The sequence below is a fragment of the Cervus elaphus genome, chromosome 19, assembly GCF_910594005.1.
Source record: "Cervus elaphus chromosome 19, mCerEla1.1, whole genome shotgun sequence".
NCBI classification, from domain to species: domain Eukaryota; kingdom Metazoa; phylum Chordata; class Mammalia; order Artiodactyla; family Cervidae; genus Cervus; species Cervus elaphus.
Genome location: NC_057833.1, coordinates 90,458,842 through 90,478,538, shown reverse-complemented (window position 1 = coordinate 90,478,538; position 19,697 = coordinate 90,458,842). Strand labels below are relative to the sequence as shown.

General features: G+C 37.2%; 1 protein-coding gene and 1 long non-coding RNA gene across 3 annotated transcripts in view; one reads left to right on the top strand and one right to left on the bottom strand.

Annotated features, from left to right (window-relative positions):
- Nucleotides 1–19,697, top strand: part of TFDP2 (transcription factor Dp-2) — a 192,385-nt gene that overhangs the window by 83,058 nt on the left and 89,630 nt on the right. The window lies entirely within an intron of this gene.
- Nucleotides 1,861–10,399, bottom strand: LOC122675193. The gene is made up of 3 exons (XR_006335219.1): nucleotides 10,265–10,399; nucleotides 7,304–7,422; nucleotides 1,861–1,917 (listed from the first exon to the last, which is right to left on the bottom strand). It is a non-coding gene; the product is annotated as an uncharacterized LOC122675193 (long non-coding RNA).

The window sequence follows — 19,697 nt, the reverse complement described above, 5'->3', positions numbered from 1 at the left end:
CTTCCCTAGTGGTCCAGTGGCTGAGGTTCCACGCTCCCAATGCAGGGGCCCCGGGGTTCAATCCCTGGTCAGGGAACTAGATCCCACATGCTGCAACTAAGACCTGGTGCCGTCAGATAAATAAAAATAAATATTATTTAAAAAAAGGGCAGGGGAGGGAGGTGGGAGGGGGGTTCAGGATGGGGAACACATGTAAATCCGTGGCTGATTCCTGTCAATGTATGGCAAAAACCACTACAATATTGTAAAGTAATTAGCCTCCAACTAACAGAAATAAATGAAAAAAAAATAGGGCAAATTACTAAATTTTGTTTCAGAATGTCAATTTTCTCATCTCTAAGACAGGAATAATAATCTCCTCTCTAAAACAACTAGCTGATGCCTGATAGGGGCAGTTGTGAAGGTTAAATGGTAAGCATATGACCTTGTGCATGTTTTTGGCACATGGTAGTTACCCAGCAAATCCCTAATGAAGCTTTTGGGTCCCACTGTATTGTGGTTCCTTGAGTGACTTTGGCTTTTGATTTATAGGCATTCATAATGCCATTAAGTATAAATTCTCAGCTGAGAATTTTACATATGCAAAATACCTACTCCTGGGATTTCTCTTATTGAGATGGATTACTATGGCAACAACACATCAGTAGAGTGAAATTAACTTGTTCTATATCAGTCTGAAATAGCTAATTTTCCCTTTATGTAGTTCTTGTTGAATCCTGTTCCCAGTAATGGAAGGAAACCTCATTGAAGGAACAAAAGTGGAAGTCCTTGTGACTGATTTTCTACCCTGTGGGAACGTTTCTGATATCTTCTGCTTAAAAGCCAAAGGATAAAAAGGCTCATGAGTTCCCACTTTCTCAGTCTGTGGTACTTCTAAAAAATCAAGTTCAAGTGTAAATTTTGGCCCTTTGCTTCTCAGGAGGTTTCTGTTCTTACTGGCCTCACATGCATTTAGAATTGCTGGTTATACCACCCCTAGTCTTCAACACTGTCTTTCTGCCAGTTTACCCCAGTTTAATGAATAAGGAAACTTTTATCTCATATAGATTAAATGACTTACTGCAAGTCAACCATGTTGTCCACTGGGATTTGAATCATGGTATCATGATTGCATTACAGTATACATAGTACATTCCAGTTGCTTTATTGAATGAGGATTGGGAGCCTGTGGATTCATAGGCTCAAACCCCAAACAGGGACTGAACCCAGACCCCCGGCAGTGAAAGTGCTAGGTCCTAGCCTCTGGACCACCAGGGAATTCCCTACCTTTTCTATTTTCATGTGCAGTTTGTCAATTTTTAAAAAGTTTGGTTTTTTAAATTCTATTTAAGAAATCTTGTTTAAGCCAGATTACTAAATTTTTGCTTTTATTTTTCTCTTGGAGTTTCATAGTTTTGACTTTTAAATTTAAGCTTGAGGTAAGTTTCGAGTTAAATTTTTATATATGGAGTGAGGTGATGAGGGAGGTGTATCTTTCTTACATACGAGTAACTGATCATTGCAATGTCATTTACTGAAAAGATTATCCTTTCCCATAGAATTGGTTTTTGTTGTTGTTCAATCACCAAATCGTGTCCATCTCTTCGAGACCACACAGACAGCAGCATACCAGACTTCGCTGTCCCTCACATCTCCTGGAGTTTGTCCAAGATCATGTCCATTGAATCAGTGATGCCATCCACTCATCTCATCCTCTGTCACCCTTTTCTGCCTTCAGTCTTTCCCAGCATCAGGGTCTTTTCCAGTGAGTCAGCTGTTTTCATCAGGTGGCCAAAGTGTTGAAGCTTCAGCTTCAGCATCAGTCCTTCCAAAGAGTATTCAGGGTTGATATCCTTTAGGATTGACTGGTTTGATCTCCTTACTTTCCAAGGGAGTCTCGAGAGTCTTCTCCAGCATCACAGTTTGAAAGTATCAATTCTTAAAAAAAAAAAAAAAAGAAAGAAAGAAAGTATCAATTCTTCAGTGCTCTGACTTCTTTTATTGTCCAGCTCTCACTTCTGTACATGACTACTGGAAAGACCATAGCCTTGACTATACGGACCTTTGTCAGCAAAGTGTTGTCTTTGCTTTTTAACATACTTCTAGGTTAGCATACTGCCAAGAAACAATTGTTTTCTAATTTCATGGCTGCAGTCACCATCTGCATTGACTTTAGAGCCCAAGAAGAGGAAATCTGTCACTGCTTTCACCTTTTCCCTTTCTGTTTGTCATGAAGTGATAGGACCAGATGCCACAATCTTAGTTTTTGGAATGTTGCATTTTAAGACAGCTTTTTCACTCTCCTCTTTCACCCTCATGAAGAGGCTGTTTAGTTCCTCTTTGCCTTCTGCCATTAGAGTGATATCATCTGCATATCTGAGGTTGTTGATATTTCTCCCAGTAATCTTGATTTCAGCTTATAACTCATCCATCCCAACATTTCTCATGATGTGCTCTGTGTATAAGTTAAATAATCAGGGTGACAATAAAAAGCCTTGTTATACTCCTTTCTCAATACTGAACCTGTCCGTAGTTTCATACAGCTTTCTAACTGTTGCTTCTTAACAAAGAAACAACAGTTAGAATTGCTTTGTACCTTTTTCAAATATCAACTGAGGATTGAGGGTCTGTTTCTCAAGTCTATTAATATTTTGTTTTGTTGATTTAAATATTTGTCTTTATGATAGTAACACACTATACTTAGGTAGCTCAGTGGTCCTCAAGGGGCAGTTTTCCTCCCTGTGGAATATTTGGCAGTGTCTGGAGATATTTTTAGTTGTCAAACTTGGAGTGTGGCAGATTTACACCCGGTAGATGCTGGATGCTCCTTAAATGTCTTCAGTACACAGGACAGTTCCCCATCACAAAGAATTAGCCAAAGCCAGTGCCAAAGTTGAGGAATTCTGCTAAGCTGTATAGTCTTGAAATTGGGTAGTCTTAGTCCTTCAACTTTGTTCTTTTTCAAAGTTGTTTTGGCTATAGTAAGTCCTGCATTTTAATTTCAGTTCAGTCACTCAGTCGTGTCAAACTCTTTGCAACCCCATGGGCTGCAGCACCCCAGGCTTCCCTGTCCATTACCAACTCTTGGAGTTTACTCAAACTCATGTCCATCGAGTAGGTGATGCCACCCAACCATCTTATCCTCTGTTGTCCCCTTCTCCTCCTGCCTTCTAACTTTCCCAGCATCAGGATCTTTTCAAATGAGTCAGTTCTTCCCATCAGGTGGCCAAAGTATTGGAGTTTCAGCTTCAACATCAGTCCTTCCAATGAATATTCAGGACTGATTTCCTTTAGGATGGACTGGTTGGATCTCCTTGCAGTCCAAGGGACTCTCAAGAGTCTTCTTCAACACCACAGTTCAAAAGCATCAATTCTTCCATGCTCAGCTTTCTTTATAGTCCAACTCTCACATCCATACATGACCACTGGAAAAACCATAGCCTTGACTAGACAGACCTTTGTTGGCAAAGTAATGTCTCTGCTTTTTAATAAGCTGTCTCGGTTAGTCATAGCTTGTCTTCCAAGGAGCAAGTGTCTTTTAATTTCATGGCTGCAGTCACCATCTGCAGTGATTTTGGAGCCCCCCAAAATAAAGTCTGTCACTATGTCCATTCTTTCCCCATCTATTTGCCATGAAGTGATGGGCCTGGATGCCATGATCTTCGTTTTCTGAATGTTGAGTTTTAAGGCAACTTTTTCTCTCTCTCTCTTTCACTTTCATCAAGAGGCTCTTTTGTTCTTCTTCACTTTCTGCCATAAGGGTGGTGTCATCTGCATATCTGATGTTGATATTTCTCCTGGCAACCTTGATTCCAGCTTGTGCTTCTTCCAGCCTGGCGTTTCTCATGATGTACTCTGCATATAAGTTAAATAATCAGGGTGGCAATATACAGCCTTGATGTATTCCTTTCCTGATATGGAACCAGTATGTTGTTCCATGTCCAGTTCTGACTGTTGCTTCTTGACCTGCATACAGGTTTCTCAGGAGGCAGGTCAGGTGGTCTGGTATTCCTGTCTCTTGAATTTTCCACAGTTTGTTTTGATCCACACAGTCAAAGGCTTTGGCGCAGTCAATAAAACAGAAGTAGATGTTTTTCTGGAACTCTTTTGCTTTTCTAATGATCCAGTGGGTGTCGACAGTTTGATCTCTGGTTCCTCTGCCTTTTCTAAATCCAGCTTGAACATCTGGAAGTTCATGGTTCATGTACTGTTGAAGCCTGGCTTGGAGGATTTTGAGCATAACTGTGTTAGTGTGTGAGATGAGTGCACTTGCGTGATGGTTTGAGCTTTCCTTGGCATTGCCTTTCTTTGGGATTGGAATGAAAACTGACCTTTTCCAGTCCTGTGGCATTTTAATATAAATATTATTGATAAAAACAGTATGTAAATTTCTACAAAACTGCTTGTTGAGATTTTAACTTAGATTACATTGAATCTGTAGATGAATATGGAATGTTTTGATAAATTAATCATGCTGAATCTTCTAATTTATAAGCATAACTTATCTGCCCCTTAATATGAATCTTCTATGATTTATCTCAGCACAGTGTTATAATTTTCATTGTACAGGCCTTGCACATATTTTGTTAGAATTATTCCTAAATATTTCATGTTCATGTTTGGTATTATTGTGAATTGCATCTTTTTATTTCAATCTCTGGTTTTTTAACTGCTAAAGTATAGAAATACAGTTGATCTTTTCAAATATTGATCTTGTTGCTGTGATCTTGCTGACAGCAGACTCACTAGTTTACCTGGGATTTTCTGCATAGACCATCATTTTGTCTCTTTTACTTATTCCTTTCTTAGTTTTATGCCTTTTTCCCTTTTTCCTGATTTATTGTACTGGCTAAAACTGTTCACTGTTGAAGTAGTAAAAGTCGACATCATTGTCTTATTCCTCATCTTAGGGGGGAAATATTCATTTTTACCATTAAGTGTGATTTTTAGCTACAGGTTTTTCATTGTTACCTTTTAGCACGTTGAGGAGCTTCCCATTTATTCCTGTCTGCTGAAAGTTATTATCATGAATGGTTGTTGAATTTTGTTAAATACCGTATCTGATGATAGTGGAGTTCTCATTTTTATTTTGTTGCTCATGGTGAATTTCATCAGTTGAATTTCTGATATTAAATCAGCATTGCATTCCTGGGATCCTTTATTAGGCATGATATATTATTGTTTTCAGAGCTCCCCAGATGGCTCAGCAGTAAAGAATCTGCTTACCAATGCAGGATTTGATCCTGCAGTTTTGATCCTAGGGTTGGGAAGGTCCCTGGATGAGAAAATGGCAACCCACCCACTTCAGGATTCTTGCCTGTAAAATCCCATGGATGGAGGAGCCTTTTGGGCTACAGTCCACGGGGTTGGAGAGAGTTGGACACTACTGAATGACTAAGCCCAAGCACATTATCCTTTTTATATATTCTTGGATTCAGTTTCCCAACGTTTTGTTTTGAATTTTTGAGCAATTTGATCTATAATTACTTTTAATGTTTTTGTTTATTTTTTGTTTTCTTTTTGTCTTGGTTCTTTTCCTGAAGTACCATTTGACTTTAGTTGCCACCTTGTTTAATTTCAGCATTTTCAAGGGATTAACACTCTAACAGAAGAAGTCAATTTGCTTACAAAAAGTCTGTTTTGTGTTGAGTGCTATTTTTGTCAGGAACTGTGCTAAACTATTTGTGTTCGTTATTTCATAGAATCTTGATGACGACCTCCTTGCAAGATAAATGCATCCATTTTAGAGATGAAAAACTGAGACTTTGAGCAGTTAACTAACTTTCCCAAGTGGTACAGACAGTTCAGGTCGTGTCTTTGACATCAGAGGTTGGTCTTCTAAATACATTGCTCCACATTCATATCACTCTCAGGAAATTTTTGATTAACATCGCACATTATTGACAAGAGCAGAAGGAATTTGAAGAGTTGTGTTTCTTAAGGAATCTCAATCCCCTTTGTCATGCTAATTGTTTTAGTAGTATTTGTGTGCTAACTACCTTTTTTATTTATTTGGAGAGTGTCTCTGATAACTGGCCTATTTATTATTATCTTACTAGTTTATAAGTTTTATCATGTACACTTTATTGTGGAGGAACTTGACTGCTTCTAATTGGTTGCTATAATGCTTAGGTTTAAACCTTACATCTATTGGCAGTTTCATGACATTATAATCTGGATTAGAGCTTTCTTGAGAGAAAAATAACACTTTTCCTTTTAACTATGCTCTATATTCTGTATGCTCAATAATATCAATAAACTTATTTGTTTATGTAAAGTTGTACTGTGGTTTAAAGTTAAGGGAAGCAAGAGAAAATAAGAAGCTATTTCTTCCACTTATCTGCAGTTCCCAGGTTGAACACATGTCAGATTATTGTAGGATATTTTAGCCTCAAGATTTTAATTGTGGGAAGCTTGTGTGTAGCTGGCAGCCAGCTAGGGGGACTCAACTTAATCTCTGCTATCCCATGGTCAAATAGGTGAAAATACACAGGGAGGCGGAGTTGCAAATAGAATTAGAAACCAGAAATACAATTTAAGACATGCCAGGCATCAGGAGGATTTTCTTCCAGTAAAGTAAAGACAGATCCCCAAGACAGAATAGCAGGGATAGGCAGGAAAAAGGTAATTTTCTACCCATCTCTACTGCATACCTACAATTTTAAGGAAGTAGGTTCTTTGCCAACCAGAAAATTGCCAACTACCTCCTGTGGTGTTTGTTGCAAGTGCTATCTGCAGCATCCAGGGCTCTTTTTCTCCCTCCCGTCTCTCTTATCATTACCTCTCTACTTCCCCCAGTGACCACAGTTCTATAAGGGCGGGGGCAGAGGTGGACTGGTTATGCTCTATTTTCAGATGTGAAGTAGAAAGAGGCAGGGAGAAGAAAAGCCATGGGGGTGGCATGCATTGTTTTAAGGCCCTACACACAAATAAATGCACAAATAAGGCTTTTTATTTTAAAATTTTCTAATATTTACCAACAGTGAGAAGAACTCCCTTGTACCAGCCACCAGCTCAAACAGCTCTTGGTTAAGCCCTACTTTTATCTTTTTTTTTCCCCTCTGGCCTTGCCACACAGCATGCAGGATCTTAGTTCCCCAATCAGGGATTAACCTGGGCCCTTGGCAGTGAGAGCACAGAGCCGTGCCCACTGGGCAGCCAGGGAATTCCTTGTTAGGCCGTACTTTTGACTAGGGAAGAAATATATTCTGTTTCAAAGTAACCAGGATTAAATTACTAGTCATATGCGTCACATAACAAGGCAACAGGATCAGCAGACCCTTCGTTAGCTGATCAGAACCATAGTAAAGGAGGTGATCCTTACCTCTTAATAGAGTCCACTGACTGATTTCAAGTCATGACAAGACAGAGTCGGTAAGCAAAACTTCATGATCTGGGGATGGAGTTTATAATTTTAATGACATCTTCAAAGAGATCCTTAATCTAGAAAATAGATGAGAGCTATAATATTATATGACTGCCAAACACTAGGAATTTGGCTAATAGTTCTGTAAATCAGCCTTTTCTCCAACTTAAGAACTAAGAATTAAAAGTCAGATAATGTTCAGATGGACAGTAAAAGCGAGAGACTAATTAGAATTTGCCTTACTTTTTTCTTAGCAAGTACCAAACCTAGATAGTTTTCTCGAATTTGAAATAATTGAGAGCATTTATTTTAAAAGGCATCTTGGGCTCACTAAGAAATTCTGCAGAATAAAAGAAGGAAATATTACATTTAGGACATAGGAAAATCATACTTAGATAAAGGAAACAAGATAATATTAGGTGGGACTTGTTTGTTTTTGTAAAATTATCTACTGAATCTGAAATAGTATGTAAAAGATAGTAGATAAACACAGAAGGGAACCAGCTGAGTGCTACTGGTAAAGAACCTGCCTGCCAGTGCAGGAAACATAAGAAAGGCAGGTTCCATCCCTGGGTCAGGATGATACCCTGGAGGAGGGCATGGCAACTCATTCCAGTATTTTTGCCTGGAGAATCCCATGAACAGAGGAGCCTGCTGGGCTTCAGTCCATAGGGTCTCAAAGAGTCGGACACGACTGAAGCGACTTAGCACGCACATATTAACAATAAATAAACATTTACTGAGTACCAGATACTGTAGTAAAACCCTTCATGAATTAGCTAACTAATTAAATGATTGTTCTCAAGGAAATTGAAGTAAACAGGTTAAATTACTTCCCCTTGAGGTTATACAACTAGTCAGAGGTTATCTGAATCCAGATAGACTGATGCAGGGCCCTGGAACTAGAGGAAATAAGGATGGTTGCAGAGAATCTTATATAGTTCTTTCTAACTTCCTACATTTTAATTTTTCCTGAAGACTCCTCAAAACTCATAAAGATAGTGAGATTAAATATGCTGTTAAAATCAGTGAAGGACTCAGAAGATAGTGAATGGTGAAAGTCAACTAAGTGATGTGGAGAGGAGGTGGAGAAGGTCTAAAATGCAACGATGAAAAAGGGTCAAAAAGATAAAAATGGTTGGTACAGAGGGTCAGGACTCAGTATGTAGGTAAGTTGTATTCCTGAATAAAGGAGCATATAGATAGAAGTGATATTCAAAGGTAAAGTAAAAGACAACATCCTTGAGCTCGAGAAAGATCAAAGTTTACAGTTCAAAGGATTTCACTGATACAGGGAAAATATTAGATATATCTGGCTGCAAATTTTGAGGATTAAAAAATGGAAACATCCAAGCAAGAGGTAAATAGGATACTGCTACAAAAAGCAATCTATTCACTACTAAATAGTGAAAGACAGTGGAACAATATTTATAGTGTATTAAAAAGAAAATATCTACAGCCTGATTAGCCAAGGATAGAAAATAAAGAAGATAATGTTAAAGATCACCAAGAGTGACAGTGACAGAACGTAAGACAACCTCAGTGGTAATTAGAATAAAAGTGAATACATTAGCATGTAAGTTTAAAAGACAGACTCAGGTTGAGTGAAAAAACAATATCCAAGAGTCATACTACCTGATTTTCAGGCTTACTTTAAAGCAACCATAATCAAGATGGTAAAGTATTAGGGAAAGAATAGAAACATAGATCAGTGGAGCAGAATACAGAGCCCAAAACCAGACCTGTATATCACAGATATATCAACTGATGGTTGACAAAGAGGAAAGACGGTTCTATGGAAAAAGGAGAGTCTTGTCAATAACTGAGGCTGGAATAATTGAAGCCCCTGTGGAAAAAAAACAACCACACAACAGCTCAGATGCAGACCTAACACCTGTCGCAAAAATTAACTCTAAATGGATCACAGGCCTAAATGTAAACATACAAAGATAAAACTTCTAGAAGAAAAATAAAGGAAAATGTAGGTGACGTTGAGGGTGGCAATTATTTTTTATTTATATTTTATTATTATTATTATTTTTAATAAAACAGCAAAACACATATCTGACAAAGGACTTTGCAGAGTTAACTGATTGCAGATTTTGGGAAGAGTACATAAAAGGCTGCCCTTACTTCTGCACCAGTTGCGAATTCACGTTCCTTCAAAGCCCCCTTTTAGATTTGCTAATACTCTGGAAAGACTCATAGAATTCATTGAAAGCTGTTATACATAGGATTATGATTTATTATAGCTGAAGGATACAGATTAAAATCAACCAAGTTAAAAGGCATGTAGGGCAGTCTGAAAGAGTCCAGTTGTCCTCCCCATGGAATCATGGACAGTGTTACTTTCCAGTATTAATTTCTGACAGCTCATTTGGAGTATTGCCAACCAGAGAAACTCACATGAGCTTTGGTGCCCAGAGTTTTTATTGGGATTTAATCATGTAACCCCAACCAACCACTCACTGTCTGATTTAAGTCTCTAGTCCCTCAAGAGGTCAAACTGATACCACATGGCCCAAATGCCCCAGCCTAAATCTCATTGTTGATATGACTCAAAGCCTCCACCCTAAATTGTATTGTTATGGTCTGGTCCGCCCAACGCCTCCAGTTAAGCAAAGACACTTTTATCAGACAAGAGTTTCCAAGGGTTTGGAGACTTCCAAGGGTTTTACCAGGAGCTGAGGGAAAAGCCAAACCTCTCTTTGAATAAGATTAAATTCTTCACTATCTAGACTTGTATCCAAAATATAAAAAGAACAAGAAAACAAACCACCCAAATAAGAAGTGCACAAAAGATCTGAACAGATACATCACTGAATAATGTGTACAGAAGACATAAAGGCATGTAAGAAGATACTCCATATCTTTTATAATTAAGGGATTATAAATTAATAGTGAAACAGTGGTACATACCTTTTAGAATGACTAAAAGCTGGAAAGCTGACAATTCCAAATGGTTGACAAAGATGCAGAGCAACAGGGACTCTCACTCATTGTTGGTGGGAATGCAAAATGATGCAGGCACTTTGGAAGACAGTTTGGTAGTTCCTTACAAAGCTAAACAGTCTTCTAGAAGGAGTCATTCTGAATCTCATCATCCTTTATATCTCTGTTTATGTGTTACTGTCCTGTTACATAACCAGTTTCTCATTTCTGCCATCCCCAAGTGAACGCCCTTCTCACGTTACTCCAGCTCTGACGCTGTGTGAAAGGAATTCTTTTCTATTACAAAGAATACTCCTTCTCAAGCATCTGTGGAACATTTATGGAAGGTAATCATGCTGAAAAACAGCAAAATCTCAGTAGAGTCTACAAAGCAGAAATTTGATAGACCACTGTATCTGACTACAGTGCAGTAAAATTTGAAATTAATGAAAGGTGTCCTTAGAAACCTAAACGGCAGGTATTAAAAATAACAATACCAATTAAATAAAATAAAAAAATTATACTTTTTTATAAACACATATATATAGGATACAGGAGAAGTTGTATATGTGCATTTAATATTTTTAAGTGAAATGAAAGAAAAAAGATATTCATCTATCAAAGTTAGCCAAAAGAAGCATATAATAAAAATGAAAACAAAACTGAACAAACTCAGACGGTAGAATGATGGTGGAACCGAAAGATCCAGGTATAGTGATCACAATAAACTCTAGGAAGTCATTTAGCAAAATGTTGAGACATTAGGAACTTCAGAGGAGTATTAGAAGTATTAGAGGATTTTTAATATAGAAACTTAAAAAACTACCAGATTACCATGCATCAGTTGCATTGAAGAATTTAAAAATTGCTGATAAAAAATTAATTTGGCGGAAATATCAATTACCAGGATTCATTTTATAAAAAGTAGAAAATTGGAAAAGTCTACTATAGCAATAGAAATAGAAAATGTTGTACAAAAACATCACTTAAAAAGACCCTATTCCTGATGGTTTTATGGGCAGACTTTTTCCTGTTTCTGTGAATAGGTTATCCAGGCAATAAAACATGCAAAGTATAAAACCAAAGACTTCTAATACATGGAACAAAACTGACTTGACTCATAAATAAAACTTAACAATACAGAAAGTTATCAATCAAGTAGTTATCAACACAACTATAGAAACAAAAATCCTAAGTATCAGTAAATAAAACTGATGTTCTATTAAGAGAACTATATACTATGAACTAAGTATAATTTGTCTCAAGTGTTCAGTATGTTTGATTTAATATTAAGAAATTATCAATAATTATATAGGTTGGTTAAAGAGGAACCATATTTTTATCTGAAATACTTTTCAGGCTACATTTTAAAAATTTTGGTCACTTTTAAAAAAATCTGCTGATGGACTATGGATTAAAGATAGTTAAAAATATATTTTAAAACATCTATCATTAAGTTGCTTCCCAGTTTGTGCCATGGTAAAGAATCCACCTGCCAACCCAGGAGACACAAGAGATGCGGGTTTAATCCCTGGGGTGGGAAGATCCCTTGGAGAAGGATATGACAACCCACTCTAGTATTCTTGCCTGAGAAATCCATGGACAGAGAAGCCTGGAGGGTTACAGTGGATGAGGTTGCAGAGTTGGACATGACTCAGCACACACACACACACACATTTTATTAAGTTATTCAGTTCAGTTTAGTCAGTTCTGTCTGACTCTGTGACCCTATGGACTGCAGCAGACCAGGCTTCCCTGTCCATCACCAAATCCTGGAGCTTGCTCAAACTCATGTCCATCGAGTAGGTGATGCCATCCAACCATCTCATCCTTTGTGGTCCCCTTCTCTTCCCGCCTTCAGTCTTTCACAGCATCAGGGTCTTTTCCAATGAGTCAGTTCTTCCCATCAGGTGGCCAAAGTATTGGAGTTTCAGCTTCAGCATCAGTCCTTCCAATGAACACCCAGGACTGATCTCCTTTAGGATGGACTGGTTGGATCTCCTTGCAGTCCAAGGGACTCTCAAGAGTCTTCTCCAACACCACAGTTCAAAAGCGTCAATTCTTTGGTGCTCAGCTTTCTTTATAGTTCAACTCTCAACATCCATACATGACTACTGGAAAAACCATAGCCTTGACTAGACAGACCTTTGTTGGCAAAGTAGTGTCTCTGCTTTTTAATATGCTATCTAGGTTGGTCATAGCTTGTCTTCCAAAGAGCAAGTGTTTTTTAATTTCCTGGCTGCAGTCATCATCTGCAGTGATTTTGGAGGCCCCCAAAGTAAAGTCTGTCACTGTGTCCATTCTTTCCCCATCTATTTGCCATGAAGTGATAGGACCAGATGCCATGATCTTCGTTTTCTGAATGTTGAGTCTTAAGCCAATTTTTTCACTCTCCTCTTTTACTTTTATCAAGAGGCTCTTTAAGGATCGCTTTCTGCCATAAGGGTGGTGTCACCTGCATACCTGAGGTTATTGATATTTCTCCAGGCAGTCTTGATTCCAGCTTGTGCTTCATCCAGCCTGACATTTCGCATGATTAAGTTATTAGTCAATGCTATATTTAGTATATTTCCATTAGAAACAGACATTTTTGTTTAAAACAGGAACAAGATAAGGAGGTCTGCTGGCAACACTATTATTTAGTTAGTTTTCTGTTGTTTTGTTTTTTAAAGTTAGATTTATTGAGATATAATCTATCTGCAATAAAGTTTACTATTTTTTTTATATAGTATATATGGGGCCTTCTATCTTGGTAATAAATTCATTAGCTTATTAAAATTTGTTACTTCTGATAGCCTCTTTGTAGATTCTTTTGCAATATCTATATCAAGCAACATTCTTTGGGTAGATACCAGTTGCTTCATAATGTGTTATCCTTTTTTTTATCTATTGCTAGATTAAGTTTGCTAACATTTTAAGGATTATTTTTATGGTGATATAATATTCATAACATAAAATTTATTGTTTAGGCATTTTCAAGATGTAATTTGGTGGCTTTAAGTACAGTCATAGGGCAGCCATTACCACTATCCATCTCCAGAACTTTTTCATCATCTCAAAATGAAACTCTACATCAATTCAGTTCAGTTCAGTCCCTCAGTTGTGTCCGACTCTTTGCGACCCCATGAACCTCAGCACGCCAGGCCTCCCTATCCATCACCAACTCCCGGAGTCTACCCAAACCAATGTCCATTGAGTCGGTGATGCCATCCAACCATCTCATTCTCTGCCATCCCCTTCTCCTCCTGCCCTCAATCTTTCCCAGCATCAGGGTCTTCTCAAATGAGTCAGCTCTTTGCATCAGGTGACCAAAGTATTGGAGTTTCAGCTTCAACATCAGTCCTTCCTATGAACACCCAGGACTGATCTCTTTTAGGATGGATTGGTTGAATCTCCTTGCAGTCCAAGGGACTCTCAAGAATCTTCTCCAACACCACAGTTCTAAAGCATCAATTCTTCGGCACTCAGCTTTCTTTATAGTCCAACTCTCACATCCATACATGACTACTGGAAAAACTATAGCCTTGACTACTAGACTGTTGACAAAGTAATGTCTCTGCTTTTTAATATGCTATCTAGGTTGGTCATAACTTTCCTTCCAAGGAGTAAGCGTCTTTTAATTTCATGGCTGTAGTCACCATCTGCAGTGATTTTGGAGCCCCCCAAAATAAAGTCAGCCAGTGTTTTCCCCTGTTTCCCATCTATTTGCCATGAAGTGATGGGTCTGGATGCCATGATCTTAGTTTTCTGAATGTTGAGCTTTAAGCCAACTTTTCCACTCTCCTCTTTCACTTTTATCAAGAGGTTCTTCTTCACTTTCTGCCATAAGGATGGTGTCATCTGCATATCTGAGGTTATTGATATTTCTCCCAGCAATCTTGATTCCAGCTTGTGCTTCCTCCAGCCCAGCATTTCTCATGATGTACTCTGCATATGAGTTAAATAAGCAGGGTGACAATATACAGCCTTGACGTACTCCTTTTCCTGTTTGGAACCAGTCTGTTTTTCCATGTCCAGTTCTAAGTGTTGCTTCCTGACCTGCATACAGATTTCTCAAGAGGCAGGTCAGGAGGTCTGATATTCCCATCTCCTTCAGAATTTTCCAGTTTGTTGTGATCCACACAGTCAAAGGCTTTGGCATAGTCAATAAAGCAGAAATAGATGTTTTTCTGAAACTCTTGCTTTTTCGATGATCCAGCAGATGTTGGCAATTTGATCTCTGGTTTCTCTACCTTTTCTTAAACCAGCTTGAACATCTGGAAGTTCATGGTTCATGTATTGCTGAAGCCTGGCTTGGAGAATTTTGAGCATCACTTTACTAGCGTGTGAGAGGAGTGCAATTGTGCGGTAGTTTGAGCATTCTCTGGCATTGCCTTTCGTAGGGATTGGAATGAAAACTGACCTTTTCCAGTTCATAGCCACTGCTGAGTTTTCCAAATTTGCTGACATATTGAGTGCAGCACTTTCACAGCATCATCTTTTAGGATTTGAAATAGCTTAACTGGAATTCCATCACCTCCACTAGCTTTGTTCTTAGTGATGCTTCCGAAGGCCCACTTGACTTCACATTCCAGGATGTCTGGCTCTAGGTGAGTGTGAGTGATCACACCATCGTGATTATCTGGGTCGTGAATATCTTCTTTGTACAGTTCTTCTGTGTATTCTTGCCACCTCTTCTTAATATCTTCTGCTTCTGTTAGGTCCATACCATTTCTGTCCTTTATTGAGTCCATACATATGAAATAATAATTCCCTGTTTCCCTTCCTCTAGCTACTGGTAACTATTGTTCTAATTTCTGCCTCTGAATTTGATGATTTTAGATACCTTATATAATTAGAAACTTAGATTGTTTGTCGTTTTGTATCTGTCTTTTGTACTTGGCATATTGTTGTCAGAGTTCATCAATGTCAGAGTATGTATCTGAATTTCATTCCTTTCTAAGGCTTGTTAAGGTTTTTTGAGACCATGTTCATGAAGGATATTGACTGGGAATCTTCTTAGTATTTCTTTGTTAACAGTTTTGGTATCAGGGTTGTGCTAGCCTTAGCAAATGAGTTGGAAATTGTTTTCTACTGTTCTGTTTTCTGGAAGGGTTTGTATAGTGTTAGTTTTACTATAAATGTTTGGTAGAAATTGGTTCACCCATGTTGCTGCAAATAGCAAGATTTTATTCTTTTTTATAATTGAGTGGTATTTCAGTGTATGTGTGTGCGTATCACTTCTTTATCCATTCATCTGTTGATGGACACTGAGGTTGCTTCTGTTTTGTAAATAATGGTATGAATATTGCACTGCGTGTATTTTTTCAAATGCTGTTTTTATTTTCTATGAATATGTACCTAGGAGCAGAATTGCTGGACCATGTGGTAGTTCTATTTTTAGTGTTTTGAGGAACCTTCATACTATTTTCCATTGTGGCTGTAACAATTTACATTCCCACCAGCAGTGCATGAGAGTTCCTTTTTTTTTTCTATATCCTCATCAACGTTTGTTATTTGTGGTCTCTCTGATAATAACCATTCTGACAGGTATGAAGTGATACTTCCTTGTGATTTTTGAGTGCATTTCTCTGATGATTAGCACTGTTGAGCATCTTTTCATATGCCTATTGGCCATCTGTATGTCTCTTTGGGAAAATATCTATGTAGGTCTTCTACCCATTTTTTGATTGGGCTTTTTGCTTTTTAGATACTGCATTGTATGAGATGCTTATATATTTTGGATATAACTCCTATTGGTCATATCATTAGCAAATATTTTCTTCCATTCAGTAGATTGTCTTTTTGTTTGTTGTTGGTTTCCTTTGCTCTGCAAAAGATTTTAAGTTTGATTAGGTCTCATTTGTTTATTTTACTTTTGTTTCCTTTACTTAGGAGACAGATCCAAAAGATCTTACTGTGATTTATGACATTTATTTATATTTATTTATTTTATTTATATATTTTATTTTTTATTTTATTTATATATTTATATATTTTATTTTTTAGTATATTTATATATATATATTTATATTTATTTATTTATTTATGTTTTCTGCTAGGAGTTTCATGGTTTCACGTCTTAAATATTTGTATACAGTGTAAGGAAATGTTCTAATTTCACTCTTTTGTATGTAGCTGTCCAGTTTTCCCCACATAACTTATTGAAGAAATTGACTTTCCCCCTTGTATATTCTTGCCTCCTTTGTTGTAAATTAATTGACCATAAGTACATGAGTTTATTTCTGGGCTCTCTGTTCTGTTGATCTGTGTATCTGTTTTTGTGTCAGTTACATACTGTTTTGCTTACTGTAGCTTTGTAGTATTGTCTGAAGTCAGGGAGCATGATAACCAGCTCATTTTTTCTTTTTCAAAATTGCTTCAGTTATTCAGAATCTTTTAGTACTGTTTGTTATAGTTTTGTGTAAAATGCCATGACTGTTTTAATGGGGTTGGATTGAATATATAGGTTGCCTTGGGTAGTATGTTTATTTAGACAATATTAATTCTTCCAACCCATGAACAAGCATATCTCTGTGTTATCTTACACTGTCTTACAGTTTCCCAAGTATAGGTCTTTTACCTTCTTAGTTAAATTTATTCCAAGATATTTTATTCTCTTTGATGCAGTGGTAAGTGTGATTTTTTTTCCCTTAATTTCTCCTTCTGATAGTGTGCTGTTAGTGTATATAAATGCAATCTACAGAAGTCTTTCTGTAGGTTAATTTAGTATCCTGCCACTTTACCAAATTAATTGATGAATTCAGGTTTTATTGGAGACTAGAATTTTCTGTATATAGTGTCATGATATCTGCAAACAGTGACAGTTTTACTTCTTCCTTTATAATTAGCTTCCTTTTATTTATTTTTTTCTTGTCTGATTGCCCTGATTAGGACTTCCAATACTCTGTTAAATAAAAATTATGAGAGTGTGTATCCTTGTCTTGTTCTTAATCTTAGAGGAAAAACTTTCAGCTTTTCACCTTTGAGTATAATTTTAGCTGTGAGTACTTTTCACCCTTGAGTATAATTTCTGCTGTGATTTTGTCATAAATGGTCTTTATTATGTTGAGATATGTCCCTCCAGACCCACTTTGATGACAGTTTTTTTTAATCATGAATGGCTGTTGAGTTTTGTCAGATGTTTCTTCTACATCTGTTGAGATGATCATATGACTTTTGTTTTTCAGTTTGTTAATGTGGTTTGCCCTTGGGTTTATAGTGTACATCTTTAAGTTATTACAGTCTGCTTTCAAAGAATTTTTGCCATACTTCGTATACTTCCTTTTTCTTTCTCCTCTTTTGTGCTATTAATAGCATGCATTTAATTTTAAATGTTATAAGCCCTATTATAATAGCTTATTAGTGTTCTAGTTTAGACTCTCAATTATCTTTTCAAGTGATTAAACTTAGGAAAAAAATTTCTTCCAGTCTAGTAAAGAGAAAGTGGATATAGTTATTTTAAAGTCCCTTTCTGATATTTTCAACATCCAGGTCATGTATGAGTCTGTGTTTCTTGGCTGCTTCATTTCTTTTAGTAGGGTTTGTTTTTTTTCCCTTTTGTGTATATTTTACAATTTTAATTTAATGCCTGATGCTTTGTATAGAAGAACAGTAGAGCTTGAAATAAGAATAGTATTTATACATGGAAATGGGCACGCTTCTACTTCTGTTATGGCATTTGTGGGATTTAGTGAGTCAGTCCGGAGTTGAGCTAGGTTTGGCTTCTGATGTTGCCATGATTATGTTCAGTGTACCTCAGAGGAAAAAAGAGGTTGAATCTTTAAGAAAAATCTTGGCCTTTGGAAAGGGGAAATGATTCTGCATATTGCATGATGGGAATTACTGAGTTTTATCTTATGGCCAGACCTCTGAAGTCATGTGTGAATCCTATGAGAATAGGGTGGGTATAAGTTTTTATGAAAACAACAGTTATCTTTAAAAATATAACTTAACAAATCATCTTACTAAGTCACAAGCAGTGCTGCTTATGTGTATTTCTTATGAGGTAATCTAGCAAGGGAGCAGAATATTTTTCCTTGTTTCAAAAAAGGCAGAACCGGAAGCTCTGGCATTTTATGGACACACAGAGTTTCTGCAGAGAAGTCGGGAGGTGATCTGTGCCTGGTGCAGGCGGCATTACTCAGCAGTACTCTCAGTGAGGCCATGTGAAAGACTACATTGGTGTTTCTCTAGCTTAGATACAAACTGTAATCGCCTGAGACCTTTAGAACAATACTTCCCACCCTCAGAGATTTTGATGGAGTTGGTTTGAGATGTGTTTTGGACATGAGATTTTTAGGTTTCCCAGTTGATTCTAATGTACAGCTAAGGCTGAAGGTATTTCCTGTCAAGGCTCACAGAAATTCTGTGAGCTGTTGGAGACTTTGAAGTGTCTGGAAATTTTGCATTAGCAGGTGGAGAAAATACCAGTGATAGGTAAAGTATTATCATTTCTGTGATATAAAGGAAAAGCAATTGTTTTATTGTATACTAAGAAACTATAAGTATAAGACAAGTATAAATATAGTATAAGACAAGTCTTGAAAAAATAAGTATTTTGAAGTTGACAGTTCTTTCCAAAGCAAGTAAAAATTATGTATTGCCATTTCCATCAAATATTGTTAGAGTTTTAAAAAGTTAGTAATGTCTCCCACCACCTAGATCTTGGTTTCTAATACTGATCTCCAGTAAAGACATTCAGGGGCTCCATGGAAAAATAGCTAATCTGCGTATGGGCAGGAAATATACAAAATGAACCTGGAGTGTCTCATGGGACGAGAAAGTAAGGAAATACTAAAAAAAAAAAAAGTTGGAGCATGCCAAACCCCCACAGGAGCCAACCTGAAAAAGATCCCAATGGCCCAAACTGGAGCAACTGGAGCAGCAAAATAAATAACGTAATGTTGGATTTTAACCTGAAGTTAAAAAGTAACAACAAACAAATAGGTATTCATATAAATAAGTGACTGAATAGATAAGTAGGGGAGAAGAGACAAGTCTCCTGCACAGAATTCCGAAAGATGATATAGTTTACTTCCTGCTCAAGGAGGTAGAGCTCAGACCCTCCAACTTCTCCCTTTCTTCCAGTGCTTCCAGAGAGAAACTGCTGTGAATATGTGGTGGAGGGGGCAGTAATTGACAGTGGGGAAACCTAGAAACAGCAGTTTGCCCGGGTGATCCTCAAAGTTAGCATTAATAGTCAGAAATTATTTTGATAGCATATGCCCTTGATATGATGTAACGAGATCTTCCCAATAACCCATAACCCTAATCTAACAATAAGAGGAAAAAAAAAAAAAAAAAACGGAAAAATCCAGACTGTGTGGCTTTTTACAACATGCCTGACCAGTACTCCTCAAAACTGTCAAGGTCTTCAGAAACAGGGCAGATCTGAGAAATGGCCACAGACAAGAGGAGAGTAAATACCATTGTTGTTCAG